This window comes from Thalassophryne amazonica, chromosome 14 (assembly GCF_902500255.1).
Source record: "Thalassophryne amazonica chromosome 14, fThaAma1.1, whole genome shotgun sequence".
NCBI lineage: Eukaryota > Metazoa > Chordata > Actinopteri > Batrachoidiformes > Batrachoididae > Thalassophryne > Thalassophryne amazonica.
The window spans coordinates 36,675,332-36,691,802 of NC_047116.1; the positions used below are offsets into that span (position 1 = coordinate 36,675,332).

At 42.3% G+C, this 16,471-nt stretch overlaps 1 long non-coding RNA gene and 1 pseudogene across 1 annotated transcript in view; both read left to right on the forward strand.

Moving 5' to 3' along the window:
* Positions 1–6,879, forward strand: part of LOC117524410 — a 129,403-nt gene extending 122,524 nt beyond the window's left edge. Inside the window, exons 3-4 of the long non-coding RNA XR_004564763.1 lie at positions 2,433–3,170; positions 6,854–6,879. This is a non-coding gene — a long non-coding RNA (uncharacterized LOC117524410). The remainder of the gene's footprint in view (positions 1–2,432; positions 3,171–6,853) is intronic.
* A 138-nt stretch (positions 6,880–7,017) lies between these two features.
* Positions 7,018–16,471, forward strand: part of LOC117524408 — a 36,183-nt pseudogene continuing 26,729 nt past the window's right edge.

Genomic DNA, 16,471 nt, shown 5'->3' on the forward strand with positions numbered 1-16,471 from the left:
TAGTTATGCTGCTATAGACTTAGACTGCTGGGGGGTTCCCATGATGCACTGAGTGTTTCTTTCTCTTTTTGCTCTGTATGCACCACTCTGCATTTAATCATTAGTGATTGATCTCTGCTCCCCTCCACAGCATGTCTTTTTCCTGGTTCTCTCCCTCAGCCCCAACCAGTCCCAGCAGAAGACTGCCCCTCCCTGAGCCTGGTTCTGCTGGAGGTTTCTTCCTGTTAAAAGGGAGTTTTTCCTTCCCACTGTCGCCAAGTGCTTGCTCACAGGGGGTCGTTTTGACCGTTGGGGTTTTTCCGTAGTTTTGTATGGCCTTGCCTTACAATATAAGGCGCCCTGGGGCAACTGTTTGTTGTGATTTGGCGCTATATAAATAAAATTGATTTGATTTGATTTGATTATTACGTGGTATATATTGTGTCATGATGACCTCATGAAAATGTTGTGAAATTACGTCATCACAGTCCAAAGAACACATATTCTGAATTTTTGCAGTATTAAGTGTGCACATAGGGTACACATGGCCATTCAATACCTTTCATTCCTTTTTGAAAAAATGCAATATTTTGTTGTGAAAAAAGTATTTATTGGCTCCATTTGAGTCAGTCAAGTTTTGCTATTTCTTTAAAGTAGAACTCCTGACTTTTTCAACCTTTAGGTGTTTTTCGATTAAACTTTTCACTAGGGTCAGAATTGATTTTAACAGGTTCAGTATTCAGTTAGAACGCTAGGTTTAGGTTCAGGTTCAGGTTTCTTTATTCATACCCGTAGGTAAATTAGGTTTGCAGTTCAGAAGAGAGGGGCATCCCCAAACCATGCACTCATACATACAAGGCAACATGAATAAATAAACAGTAAAAACAAACCAGGACTTAAAGTGTTCAGTCTAACCACCCATCTAATACCATCACAGACCTCCATTGTGATCCTCACCATGTTACCAGCAGCCTGGTCTCACATTTTTCTTTGTGCCCCTCCCATGAAAGTGCCCACTTTTCATGACACATTTTTTAATTTTGCTATTTACAATCTTCCCCTTCTCCTAACCGTAACTATAGTGTAAGTGTATACCCTCCCCAAACATTAACCATGACCCCCTAGACCCCCCCCTTTCACTCCACATTTTGTGCCCCCATCATGAAATGAATTTGTGCCCCCGTTACGAAAAACACCCCATTTTCGTTCTCCCGTCACTAACCCATAGATTAATGTACTTTTTGTAACCCACTCCCACTAACTGCTGTGAGACTGACTGGGCTGTTACCAGATACTTCAGTGGTGACAAGTTGTTGACTGTGTGATTTTTTTTGTTTGCCCCATGGCCTAATGTTGTATGTCAGTGTTCTAACTCAATACCTTACAGATGTTACGTTCAATAATTTTGCTGTTCAGGCAATTGTACAATTGCAATGTAAGATATCTTGACTCAATACTCAGGTCAAGTCAAATCTGAGAGCATGTGTTGGTGCCGTGCTTCACCACATCTGCCAGTCAATCCCTACCTCTTCAATGGAACCCCTGATGTATTGTAGACAGGTGAAACGTGGGCATTCCCATGGCCTTATCGAGCCACTGGGGTCTTCAATATTGAGGCACCTGTGTGCTGGGTCAAGCACAGAGAAATTCACCAGTTGCCTAAAAAAGTCAAACAAAATCAAGGTCAAGGTTGAAAAAATCCTGGAATTTCCTTTTAAGTTAAGTCAGTGTAAAGTGTTGAGTATAAATGAAATCTTGACGAGTCAACAAATCTTTTTTAGGTTTAATTAATGTAAATCTTTAATGCCTTTCCTATTCCTATATAGGCCTTTCTTGCCTATATGTTGCGGTGACCTGGAGAATACAGAGTAGAATTTTCAGTCCTCCGTCTGACCCAAGGTTATTCTGCACTGATGACAAATCAGAGCGTCGAACCTTCATATGAGGCACAGCGCCGCCTTACTCATGCAGGCCTGTTGGTTAAGCAGAATGACTGACAGGACTTTTGCTGTCAGGGGCCGTATGGCTTAGTCTTGCCAAATTAGTGTCATCCTTTAAAATCACGTCCCAAAACCCATCTGCAGCAAAAAGATCCTTTCATAATTTGACTTGTGTGTTTTATTCTGCCATATTAAAACATATTAAGAGATTCTGCTAAAGGAGATGATGGCATATGTGTAGGTGGTGGCAAAGAAGGGAATAATCAGACTGGCAGACAAAGAGATGGATGAGTGGATGGAGGATTGTTGAGGAGAGGAATAGAAAGTCCCGAATGCTGCGGCAGGCTGTGCTGATGTGAGGAGTGTTCCCAAACACAGTTAGTCGCTACTGCAGACCCACAGTATTACCATACTCACCCTTTCTCTCTCTCTCTTGCTCTCTCCTTCTCTCATTCTCTCTCCCTCTCTCATACACACTTGTGCACATGCAATGCCTGAGAGAATGCAGAGTAGAATGGGGACAGAATCTTCCAGTCCAGAAGAGGTCACTCTGCACCCCGGCACCATTTCTGCACTAATAAGGTTTGTGCCTTTGCGATGACTTTCTGATTATCATTATGATCGTTTTGTGCATGCATACGAGACTTTCTACAGGTGCATATATGTGGAGCTGTGCACCACTGTGCATGTGCACGCCTCCATTCCCTGCACTGGTTCCTCTTCTTCTCATCCCTCTGTTCTCTCCTTTTTCTCTCTCTCCAGTCTGGAGGTAGGTGCGTATCATTGGATCAGTAGCTGCTGCCTGCCACACTGTCCAATCGCATCTAGGGAGAGCAAGAGAGAGAAAGAGACACTGGGAGTGAGGAGAGACAGAGAGAAAGCGATGGGGGAGGGAAGAGAAAGAACAGAAGAGAGGGAGATAGGGACATTGATTATGTGAATGTCCTGGGCCTTATATTCTTTGGAGGAACACAGATTTCTGCTGCACACCACAAACATCATTATTCTAATTTACATCTTGTTCAGACTGGAAGTTGCTTTTCATTTCTTTTTTGTATTGTTCATCCAAAAGACGTGTTACCACCAGCAGCAGCAGCAGGAGGAGGAGGAGGAGGAGGAGGAGGAGGAGGAATATCTCCCAATATCCCATCCCGGGCACGTCGGATAGGCTGCAGCAGCAAAAACACGAGGCGAATATTGCAGTGGATGGAAAGATGATCCAAGGGATTTCACAGCTCTCATCCGGTCTGGGTATGATATGCATCCATCGTTTTTGTCATTTGTGGATTTTTACTGCAGCGGGGGTGTAGGTTGTAGCTTTCTATTTGCTTTTTTTTTTTTTTTTGCCCTAGTCAGCTTGAGTGCCGAGGATTTTCTGTGGCTCGCATGCCAGCAGTTTGCTCTTACAGCTCACTTTCAGTATTTCCTGCATTTTGTTTCAACTTCATAATATTGAATAGGAATCCGGAGTGACTTTTATTTGTTCTGTGTGTGTATGAGGTGCACATAGAGGAGCTGGAAGGGGAGTTTGCTTGATAAATGGAGCATTATTCGTCAGCGCGCGTGTGCTCACCACTGGAATGTTAACTAGCACCTTGGACAGCTCACCCGGTACAGTCGATCAGGGGAGGAGTGATCGTCCTCATCCCTTTGCACAGTTATATCTGCGCTGCTGTGCGCGTGGGCGTGCTTGCGGTCACATCCACATCCATGCCGCTGATCCTCACTGTGGCCGTGCGTGTGCACTATAATAATATTGTGCCCTAAAGCCTCAATGAAAGATAGAAAAAGAGAGAAACAGAGAGAGAGGGTAGTGTGATAAAGGGAGCAGGTGTGTGTGTGTGTGTGTGAGAGAGAGAATGAGTCTATAATTGGAAGCGATCAACTACACATTGTGGGGACAGAAATCCCACAGTCACTTAAGAGGACACACTTTCCTTGCAGGGACAAAAAACAATCTGTTTATTTTTAAGACTTAGTTTTAGGGTCATGGCTGGGTTAAGGCTGGACTCGGGTCACTAGGGGTGCAGCTGTGATTTTATGCTTTGCAGCTAGGGGAAGGGGGGGCTTTAATTGTATACATGCCAACAAATTCAATGAATAATATTAATGGTGTGTTTTATTACTACCTGTGCACTAGTGGATGAGGGTGGAGGTTATGTGATTACTCCTGTCCATTTGGTTGTTTGTTATTTACGTCTGCAATAACTCAGAAGGTAGCAGATGGATTTCAACAAACGTCTGTAAGGAGAGATTGTCTGTGTGTCAGGGAAGATTTGATTACATTTGGAGGCAGATGGATTTGAGGATCTTTATTTGAAAATTGTGAGTTGGCATTTCCTTTAGTCTCCTTCTGTGTGTTTAGGGACATGATTTACAACATCTCCAAGGGTCTATACGTAGTGTAGCAAGGTTGCTACAATATCTTTTGTGAGACTTGCAACTTGTCATTTTAGCCTGTCTTATGATGTCAGAAAACCCGGTACACTCGAGTTTAAAACCCCCTCTGTGATGTTCAATGAAAGTTATTATTAGCCATGAAGAAGTGTTTGGTCTGACTGGTCCTTCAAACCAAATTTTCTCAAGTGTTTCATTTAATTGGGATTTGTAGCAGTTTCACTTTTGGGTTTTACCTGAAAATTACCATTCCCAAACTGGTGAGAACCAAATAAAAATATCTGTTAGTAATGTTTCATGTAAAGCTCTTTAATCTAACAATATATTTCTTTTGCAAATGTCAATTAATACAGGTTGTATTTACTATAGTCAATTACCAGTAACACAACATGTGAGGCTATACTACACACTGTAAATTGTAAATGTCCAACATTAGTTTTTGTTACATGGTAGCTTGTGAATCAAACAATGATGATGCTGATTTCATCAGCAAAGACCAACATTTATAAGATAAATAGCACAATACTTAAATCCTCTGGTTGGTTCTAGGGAAACTACACCACTTTTTATTTTAATAATTCCTCTCTGACATACATGACTTTCAGCAGAACACAGGATATAAACTCAGCAAGCTTTTGCTAACAGAAAATATTTTAATTTGTAATAAAAGAAGGAAAAAAAGTATTATTAATAGGTTAATATTATTTATTATTATCATTATTATTTATTATTTATTTATCTTCTGGAATATTCTAACACTATGAAATTATTACTTTCATTGTTGGTCCTCATGATTTATGGTTTCTTGTTGAACGGTTCAAATCCTTGGCTGTGGGTCTTCCCATTCCCTAAAACACTGCACTTCTGTGAATTACATCAAAAATAGGGGTGCTATCACATAAGCTAATCACATAATTGTCATGCTTTTGTTAGCTATGCCACAATGCATGCTATGTACTTTTATTATATTTTGGCGTTTCTAAGCATAAACTATTTGACAAACAAACTGATATGATTTCAAGTCAGGTGGAAGACAACGTAGTAAAACCACATTCTATTCATGTCATTGATAATTTATCTGGCTACACAAGCTGCTAGTTAACTAGCTACTGCACCCTCTGCTACAACTGCTCTCCTTGCTAGCTTAAATAGCATTAGTTAAATGGCCTTTGAAGCTCACTGTACACACCTCTCTCCATATGCTATATCTGTATTTTAATTACTGTCAGTATCTTCTCTTTTCTGTGCACACAAACATATACACTCATGAGCCACTTTATTAGGTACACCTGTTCAACTGCTTGTTAACACAAAGAGTTAATCAGCCAATCACATGGCAGCAACTCAATGGATTTAGTCATCTAGAAGTGGTGAAGACAACTTACTGAATTTCAAACCGACCATCAGAATGCAGAAGAAAGGGGATTTAAGTGACTTTAAGCGTGGCATGGTTGTTGGTGCCAGACAGGCTGGTCTGAGTATTTCAGAAATTGCTGATCTACTGAGATGTTCACACACAACCATCTCAAGGGTTATATATCCAGTGAGCGGCGGTTGTGTGAATGAAAATGCTTTGTTGATGTCAGAGGTCGGAGGAAAACGGGCACACTGGTTGAATGGTAAATGGTAAATCGACTGCATTTATATAGCTCTTTTCCATCTGATTCAGACGCTCAAAGCGCTTTACAATTATGCCTCACATTCACCCCGATGTCAGGGTGCTGCCATACAAGGCGCTCACTACACACCGGGAGCAATATAGGGTGACTACATGGTGATAGCACCATGTAGTCGCCCTATATATATATGTAGTCGTGAACCAAAATCTCTGAGTAATGTTTCCAACACCTTGTTGAATCTATGCTACAAAGACTTAAAGCAGTTCTGAAGACAAAAGGGGTCCAATCTGACTCTAGCAGGGTGGACCTAATAAAGTGGCCGGTGAGTGTATGTTTTAACCTCATTAGCTAACCTCTCCTTATTTACTGTATTTTGTGGGGTAAGTTTGGTTTTGGGGCACCCGCTACACAATGTTTCTGGGTTTGTATTAGTGCTTGCATATTAGGAATGGTGTCACACTGAATGTAATGTCCTCAGAAGTGACAAAACCATACGCTCTGTGTGTGTGTGTGTTGCAGATTTCTTACCTTATGCTACACACACACGTCAGGAGCCCCGCAGTGTTCACAGGGTTAATTAAGCGTGCGTTGTGACACCCCTCCCCCCACTTCCACCCAATTCCTGTGATCTGTGATACAGCGTGACGACGATGTGGCATATGTCTGAGGCTCCTATCAGATACACACGTGCCATCTTTGTGTGACACGGGCCTGACAGGCTGACAGCGTGCGAAGCGGCGCGGACAGCGTCTCATTCGCCCTAACTGCATGTCTCCCTATTTTTAACCTGAGCTGTGGCGAGGTGGTACGTTTGATTCTGCTGACATCTGTTTGTGTTTATTTTACACGTAATTAAATCATCCCTTTTCCCCCCCTGTGTTTCCACCTCCCGCTGCCTTCTTTCTCTTGCTTTTCCAGAAAGCGGTTTGGCCTTGTTATGAGGGTGACCGGAAGGAGAGCGTGATGGAGGAACAGTGATGCTACTGTTTACATAACAAGGGACACGCTCACACAAATCGCCATTGACACATATTCAACGGACTGGCTGACTGAGTCACCACACTCTCACACACACTCTCTCATACACAAGGGCCAAAGGTTGTGTCGCAGGTCCAGCATTGTGCGTGTGCTATGGTTCGCACCGAGTGCCAGCTGCACACACGCGTCTGATACCTCTGAAGGGTCAACCCTCCCTCAGTTCCTCTCTTCTCTACCTCCCATTTCCACGGCGCTCTCACCATGTCTGCACAAACCAGAAGAAACCCACCTCCTTTATCTCCTCTTCCACCATTCTCCTCTCCACTTGGCTTTCTTTCCATCTTCTTCCCTCTTTGCCTCTTCTTTTTTCTCTGTCCTGCTTCCTCGTCAGCGCAGCAGACAGTGCCTGTCATCTCCACGGCACAGGGCCGCATCCGTGGCATCCTCACGCCGCTGCCCTCTGACCTCCTGGGGCCTGTCATCCAGTACCTGGGAGTACCCTATGCCAGGCCCCCAACAGGGGATCGGCGTTTCCAGGCCCCTGAGCCACCTTTACCATGGCCGGGAATTCGAAATGTGACCCAGTTTGCTCCGGTGTGCCCACAGTCACTGGATGAGAGGAGCATTCTAGGAGATATGATGCCATCCTGGCTTACGGCAAATCTGGATATAGCGGCGACGTACCTCACGCACCAAAGTGAGGACTGTCTCTACCTCAATATCTACGTGCCCACTGAAGAAGGTGAGTAGGGTGCCTGTGTGTCAATTTAATGAAAATCAGCAGGAAATGAATTAATTGTTTGCTGTTTTGATAATTATTCTTTTAAGCCATTAAAGCTACAGTGTGTAGGATTTATTGTCATCTACTGGTGAGGTTGTAGATTGCATGACACCATAGCCAGTCACAAATTTGTTTCCCTGCACGTTTTTGCTTTTTTTGACCCAGGGGCTTTATGCTCTCTTGCCTTTTTTTCTGTGATAAGCAACATATGCAATCCTCCATTTCACAAAAATGAGGGCTCTCAAATTTGTTAGCCGGTGTTCTGTCGAGATGAGGTGCGTCATCGAGATGAGATTCCTCGCGTAACTGCACGTGTGCACTGAAAAAATTACTTGACGAAGTTCGCTTATTTTGATGGGCAAGTAAATGTATAAATTATTCCTCCGAATGTAGTAATGTATAAAATCTACTCACTATAAAATGATAAGTATTTTTAAGGTGGAGTTAACTTATTTCGACAGGCAAAACATACATATACATACATTTATGCTCCTAATGTAAAATACAGAAAATGTTTTACTTACTAGGCTATAAATACACTGAATACAATTAATAAAAAAAAACTCTGACAGAAAAACAACAACAAAAAAAACAAAAAACAAAATGCGCATGCGCTGTTGCACGTCGAGCGAGTTACATCATCTCCACATATGCAATTGCGTGAGGCACCTCATCTTGACGGGTGACGTCTTCAAGTCCGGGGTAGAGCGATGTGTGCATGCGCAGTAGTGCGACGCACCTCATCTCGACAGGACACCGGCACTAGCAACCAGTAGCCAGCGTATAATGGAGCAACCACTGATTCCTCTTCTTTATTCTTCAGTGTTCTGGGCGCATTGCAAAATGTGAAAGGGGGAGTAAATATGTCCCTTTTGGCCTTGTGGATCAACATGGTGGTGCAACATGGTGGTGCAACATGGTGGTGCAACATGGTGGCCCCCATGAGGGGGCCCACTCCCATGTAGGCTCATTCTAAGCTTTTGAAAACACATTGATTTGTTGCAGGGAAGTGAAGACAACTTTAAATTAATGAACGTTATGAATGCTATAGTTCATTTCTGCCAGTAAACACCCCTAAATCCTACATACTGTTGCTTAAAAAAAAGGGACTAATTTCAGTTGGTTTCAGTTGAGGATTTGATGCTTGTGTGTGTGACAAAACCAGCATTCTGGGAAGTTATTATTGTATTTTTGTACTATTAATTAAACAGTCCTGCATTAATCCCAAGATATAAACAGATGACCTGATTCACAAAAGTAATCATTAGCTGCAGCCTTTGCACATGCATTAATGGAATAAACACAGGAGTTAGATTAAATTCTGATTCATTTTGCCCTGTGGTCACAACAGAGTGGTCACAAAGTGGCACATGCCAAGCAGAGGGCATTTTTGGCTGTGAATATATGTGGCACAGAAATATCCTGGCTGAATAAAGGAGTAAAAATAGCATGACAAGCAAAATGGGTTGGGGCAGTCACCTCACCCTCCATGTGCATGCCACTGGTAAAGCCCTCACTTAATATGCAGACGCCTGCCTCAGTCGCCAAAGGGTTTTCGACGTTCGCTCCTGGAGGGAAGTGGGAAGTCTACAGAGTCACTCATGCATATATATTGGTTAATACAAAGGCCCGTGACCTGACGCACAAACGACCTCAATTTATGCACCCACTGAAAATGAAAGCGGTATTAGAATCATGAATGTATGATGGAATACACGTGTGTGCAAGCACATCCTGTTTCTGCATCACTTTGTGTAAATCCAGCACGGCTGAACCCAGACTGAGACACAGACACCGATGCAGAATGTGGCACAGTTCATACATGTACTCATGCACAGAAACACATTCACACACAGTCGTGCTTATGAAAAGCTGGAAGAACCACTTTAGAGACATGGACTGTACCGTGATGTCCACCATAGGTTTTTGATGAGCTGGTTTGAAGCTCAAATGGGGTGGCAATTCAAAACATCGCCATTTTGGCAGTGTCTGACTCCATGTAACTCTCAGCGACACATAAATGGAAAAAGATGTGGAGCGTGGCCAAGTCTGGCATGAGAAATGAAGCCCGGACCGGCTCTCCATCTCACACTTAACAGGCAAGCCAAAGCTAACAGGCTAATCTCAGTTCAGGTGTCTGAGTGATGGATAGTTTTTGCAGACTGGGCAGCGGTTATATAACGAGTGGCTTGGGTGCAATTACTCAAAAGTATGACTGGCATATTGCCTCAGTAACCACTGAGAAACAGTGTTACTAGTGGTAACATCCAAATTTAAATTTCACTCAGCAGAAATACTGCAGCACAAACTTCTTCGATAGACTCACAGTAAGTCATGTTATAAAATTTTCAGAAAGGACAAACACAGTCGAGTCCACTGCCACTGCTAGCGGGACACAATAGCTGGCATCCAAAGGGACCACACCCCTAATTATTCATAACTCTACGCTTTAAGGTGCAACGTGTGTATTTAGCGCATTTTGGATTGGGGATACTTGTGAGAAATGTCCCTAATGTTTTCATACCAACATAAGGTGATATGCTTGTATGTTTTTCATATACTTTGGTTTTAGTTTTTATGTTTATTTTTTAATTTAAGAATAAAGAAGTAGGGGATTTTCACTGTTTTTTAAATTGGAAATTTTAAGGAAAAAGAGACTTTATGGTTTAGTTAAAAAAAAAAAGTGAGGATTAAACAAGAGAATTAATACAGTGTATGACTTTTTAGATGATATGTTAGGGTAATGTAATAAAATGTCGAGAAACACTAGTGTCCTTATACATGCATAATATGTACTTGTACATATGTACTAGTTACACTAGCTTAAACTAATGAGTTATATGGGAGCTTTTGAAGCCAGGCTCAAGGGGTTAGTCGAAGAGCTGCAACAACTGGCACGTCCACGTTGACTTTGAAAAGTGTTGATTATGTGTAGCACAGACACCAGTGGCATGAGATGATCTGTAAAACTTCATATATTACTATATTTTCTGGAGCATAAATCACACTGGAGTATAAGTATTATCAGATCTTTAATTTGGGATTTTTGCAAATTGTGTATTTTTTTATTATTGCCATTTATTCTTTTAGTATTGGAGTTTATTTCTTAAGTGCTTTGATTTCTGGGAAAACTCTCTATATTATAGTTATTATTGTTATTAATAACAATAAACATGTGATTTTTCAGTATATACATAAGTCACACCGCAGTGTAAGTTGCAGGATCTCCCATACTAGTAAAAAAAAACTCCACGACTTGTATTTTGGAAAATACGATATTAATGTCTGCTGGATCACAAAGGCTTGTACGAGCCACTGCTCCACTCCCACATTGAGCCATATATGGACACACACACACACACACACACACACACACACACACACACACACACACACACACACACACACACACACACACACACACACACACACACACACACACACACACACACACACACACACACACACACACACACACTCCTCTAGTCACCTATTTGGATATGCATATATGCATACATGTCTGCACACAAATCTATCAATAATAATAACAGAAAAGCAGGTCAGCAGTCTGCAGCAGCACCACAGCCGTGGTCCCTTCACCAAGCTTCTGCTTTTTACAGCCCCATAGTGTCATTAAATAAATTAATCACCGACACAGGAATCTGTAAACTGTTGCAGGATGAACAGCATTAGAGTAGTGATCAGATGCGTAGCTTTTTGTAGGACTGGTTGGGTCCAATCATAGCTTCAGGAGCTCAGTCATGATTGTCAAAAGTTGCACCCATTTCATATCAAATGTTCTATGGTGGTTTCCAACAAAAGAGATAAGGAGCAAACCAGGATAATGAAAAGTATTAAGCTGAAATAAAGTGGAATAATGAGAAGTGAAGACTGTAGCACACCTAAAAATAAGGATAACAATCTACAATAGGAGGACTGCATCTCACCAAATGGTCTTTCTTTTTTAAATATCAGTTTCTGTGAGAAATTGGGCATGTGTGTAGACTTTTGTTTATGTTCTCTCATGTTCCATGTCTCACATGTTTTCTCAGACATCCACGAGGAAGGAGGCCAGCGGCCAGTGATGGTCTACATCCACGGTGGCTCGTATACAGAAGGCACCGGTAACATGATGGACGGAAGTGTGCTGGCAAGCTACGGCAATGTCATCATAATAACCATCAACTACCGCCTCGGAGTCCTGGGTAAAATAAATCAGCGCACTTTTCTAGATGGAGCTGAACAATAACAATAGCAATAATAATAACAAATATTCATGCAGCTTTTAAAAAAATGCTCTTTAAAGGGATCATATTGGGCAACATTGTTTCATATTTACCTTGAACCGTGAAATATGCTTGGAAGTTAAGGTTAAACAGCCCCAACGTACCACAAATATGTGCACATGCATTTTGAAAATACCCCGCTGCAAGCAAAATTTTTGCCTGAAACAGTTTGTTTTATGCGTGACATACATCACAGAACTCCATAACTAGACTGAAGTTGTTTAATGGCACACACCCGCTGTGGATGTTTGTGCTCTGGGAAATATACCTATGGAGAGATCTTCCATCTTCCAAAAGAAAGGAGGGTGTCCTTAGACAGCTCTTTGGTCTTGGCTATGATGGACAGGTTGGAGTGTGATTGATTGAGTGTGTGAACAGGTGTCTTTTATACAAGTAACAAGTTTAAACAGGTGCAATTAATACAGGTAAAGAGTGCAGAATAAGAGGGCTTCTTAAAGAAAAATTAACAGGTCTGTGAGAGACAGAATTCTTGCTGGTTGGTAGGTGTTCAAATACTTATTTGCAGCAGTAACATACAATAAATGATTAAAAAAATCATACATTGTGATTTATGGATTTTTTTTTTAGATTATGTCTCTCACAGTTGACATGCACCTAAGATGAAAATTTCAGACTCCTCCATGATTTGTAAGTAGGAGAACTTGCAAAGTCGCAGGATGTTCAAATACTTATTTTCTTTAACTGTACATGTATGCATTTGCTGACTTATGGCTGAGAAAGTGATTTAGTTGTTCTATATTAAAATCTTGTATATTATTAGTTAATTTACATGACATTTTAGAGATTTATTTGTATTATTTTTACTTAGAGCTTTATATATATATATATATATATATATATATATATATATATATATATATATATATATATATATATATATATATATATATATATATAAGCTCTTCCCATATCCCATATGACGCCCAGTGGACCTGTTGGAAATTAAATGTAACATTGGAGCCTTTGATGAGTTCTTTGTGTGATCGAAAAGAAGGAAATGTAGTGTGCATCTTGAAAACGACTGTAGTTGTGCTTTGATGCCATGTTCCACAGATTCAGGTTATTACTACCGAGGTGCTCTGGGTATTCTAGTAATATCACTTCCGTATCACACATCTGTGCTCATTTACTTTTAAATGTGTGTTGGGCTAAAGGGTGGTGAAAGGACATGCAGGAAAGAAAAGATAGGGCACATGTGTCATTTATATTTTTCTCCCCTTAAAAAAATCAGTGTAAATTTTTTCCAAAAGAACAGAAAAAGGCTTAGAAAATTGTTCACTTCTAAATTCCAATCAGTGCTGGTATTTTATTTTCTTTAATCCCACTTCTTATCTCATGTTTTGGAATGAGTCCAAAGCTGGAAACTTGTACTTTATTTTTTTACTCTCATTTGTTCTCATTTGATTTGAAATTCTCATTTGTTTTTACTTATGAACATGACTTTTCATCTTTGTTATCAGGCTACAGCGCGTTCACCATCTGGTTTGTTTAATCCTTCAATGAGCTATGAAATGTGAATTGTGCTATTACAGAATTTTACCCAGAGCACCTTTTTGTTTTCTGAGTGAAAACATGTTTAGTGCGAGTGTCCCGAGTGGAAATAAACCCCCTGAAGCCATTTTTAATGGTACATGCATCAACCCCAATCTGATCCTTTTAGCTCTCAGACTTTCTGACTCATTGCTCTCTGAACAGCGAAAAATCAGATTCCCTGTGGTTTTTGTTTCTTCTAATTTTAGATGCTATGCAAAGCTCAAGGCCTGAATAAATAGAATATGTTAGAGTGCTAATTTTTTGTGTAGCTGTAGTTATAAAATGTATGAAGCAAGAGCATGCCACACAGTGAAGTCCCCCCTTGTGCTATGCTGAGAGCAATATTGGAAAAATTAACATCTTTCTCTTGCCTGGGTTAGTAAATATCAATCTCAGTAATAGGTGGCACCTATTTAATAATTAATGCAGAATAACAATTAATTTGTGCATGTATTTTTGCAATGGGTTTCTTGACTGTTTAACACTGCAGCCATAATACAATGCAAACAGATAAATCAAAATGCACTTGAAAAATATTCCAGTCATACTTGCTATACATGATTTTAAACAACTAAAAAATATCAAGCAGTGATGGAGACTCTGTAAAAAGTCAGCAGAGAAATATAAATACACAAATATAAATACCAGACATATTGATCAATACTGGTTTACTGGCTACTACTGTTCCTCTCCTTCCTGTCCTCTGTCTTCCTGTTACTCCTCCTCCCACTGAGTGAGGAATTGTACAGTCTGATGGTCTGAGGGACAAAGGAGTTTTTCAGTCTGTTGGTCCTGCACTTGGGAAGGAGCAGCCTGTGGCTGAAGAGGCTCCTCTGGTTGCTGATGGTGTGCAGAGGGTGACTGGCATCGTCCATAATGTCCAGCAGTTTGTCCAGTGTTCTCTTCTCTGCCACAGTCACCAGAGAGTCCAGCTTCATGCCAACCACGAAGCCAGCCAGCCTGATCAGTTTGTCCAGCTTGGATGTGTCCTTCTGGGATGTGCTGCCTTCAGCACACTACAGTGTAAAAGAGGATGCTGGCTACCATGGACTGGTAGAACATACACAGGAGTTTCCTGCAGGCTCCTCAGGAAGTACATCATGCTCTGTCCCTTCCTGTACAGGTGGTTGGTGTGGGTTGTCCAGTCCAGTTTGCTGTCCAGCCACAGCCCGAGGTACTTGTAGGAATCCACAGCCTCCACCTCAGCTCCCTCAATCAGAACTGTTCGTGGTCTTGGGCTGGACTTCCAAAATCAATGACCCGCACCTTTGTCTTTGAGGTGTTGCGCTGTAGATGGTTTGTGTGGCACCAGGCAGCAAAGTCCTTCACTAGTCTCCTGTACTCCTCCTCTCTGTCAACCCTGATGCATCCAACAGTGGCTGTGTCATCTGTGAACATCTGGATGTGACACAGCTCAGAGTTGTAGCAGAAGTCTGAGGTGTATAGGGTGAACAGAAGAGGATGCCAGCACTGTGCCCTGGGGTGCTCTGTTGCTGCTGATCCACTGCTGGTCCAATCGCATCCTGTTCAGGTTGTCCTGGAGCACAAGGGGCTGGATGCTGTTAAAGGCACTCGAGAAGTCCAGGAAGAGAATCCTCACTGTGCCACTGCCCTTATCCAGGTGTGAGTGGACTCGGTGTAGGAGGTAAAGGATGGCACCCTCCACACCAACACCTGCCTGATATGCCAACTGCAGACAGTCCTGGGCATGTTGCACCTGGGGTTTGAGGAGACCGAGGAAGAGCCTCATCAGGTGTGAAGTGAGTGCCACTGGTCGGAAGTCATTCAGCTCGCTGGGCCAGTTCTTCTTAAAATTGGAACAATGCATGATGTCTTCCAGAGGGTGGTCACTCTCCCTAGTTGCAGGCTATGGCTGAAGATACATTGTAGCAGTTCTCCCATTTCAGTCGTGCAAGTCTTCAGAAGTTGGGGACATACCTTGTCCAGGCTTGCAGCTTTCCTGGGAAGAAGCTTCCTCAGCTGTCCTCTGAGCTGGTTCACAGTGATGTATGGAGGAGGTTGTGTTGAGGGAAGAAGGAGAGATGGCTGCAGTGACAGAGAGGGTGGGGAGGCATGGACTGGTTGAACCGGCTGAAGAAGTTAAGTTCCTTCACCCTCTCCATTGTCCCCCGAGTGACTCTGGTCTTTCAAATTATGCTCCACCTTTCTCCTGTAGCTGTCCTTTGGTTCCCTCACGCAGTGTTTCACCTCCGGCTGTGCTGCCTTCATTGCCTCCATGTCTTTGCTTCTGAAGGTGGTCTTCTTCCTGTTTAGGACAGCTTTGACTTTCCCCCGTTACCCATGGTTTGTCTTGACAGTCTTGGTTGGGCATACCACATCTGCACAGAAGTTAAGATAATCTGTCAGACAGTGTGTCAGCCCCTCTATGTTCTCACCATGCAGGTTGATCAGCTCATCCCAGACCGTGGTGTTGTAGTAGTCTCTCAGGGCACTTTCCATTTCAGGGGACCACCTCCTGATGGAGCGAGTAGTTACCAGCTGCCTTTGGACCAGGGGGGTGTACTGTGGCTGTAGGTGGACCAGGATGTGGTCAGACTTCCCTAGATGGGGGACGGGTGTGACTCTGTACGCATCCCTCACATTAACATACAGTAAGTCAATTGTCCTGTTGTTTCTTGTTGGACAGTCCATAACCTGGTGAAAAGCAGCCAAAGTAGAGTCCAAAGTTGCGTGGTTAAAATACCCAGAAATGATCATCAGTGCCTCAGGGTGCTTTGTCTGCAGCTCTCGGGTGGATGTAAACCCAGGTGGTGATCACGTGACTCAGTTCCCTCAGTAGATAGTATGGCTGCAGGCTAACAGCTAGCAGCTTGAGGTCCTGGCAGCACAAGACCATCTTCGTAAAGATTAACAAGCTGCTCTCACATTAAATCTGATGGTTTTTCAGTGCAGACAGCTACTCGAGATTGTTCGGCA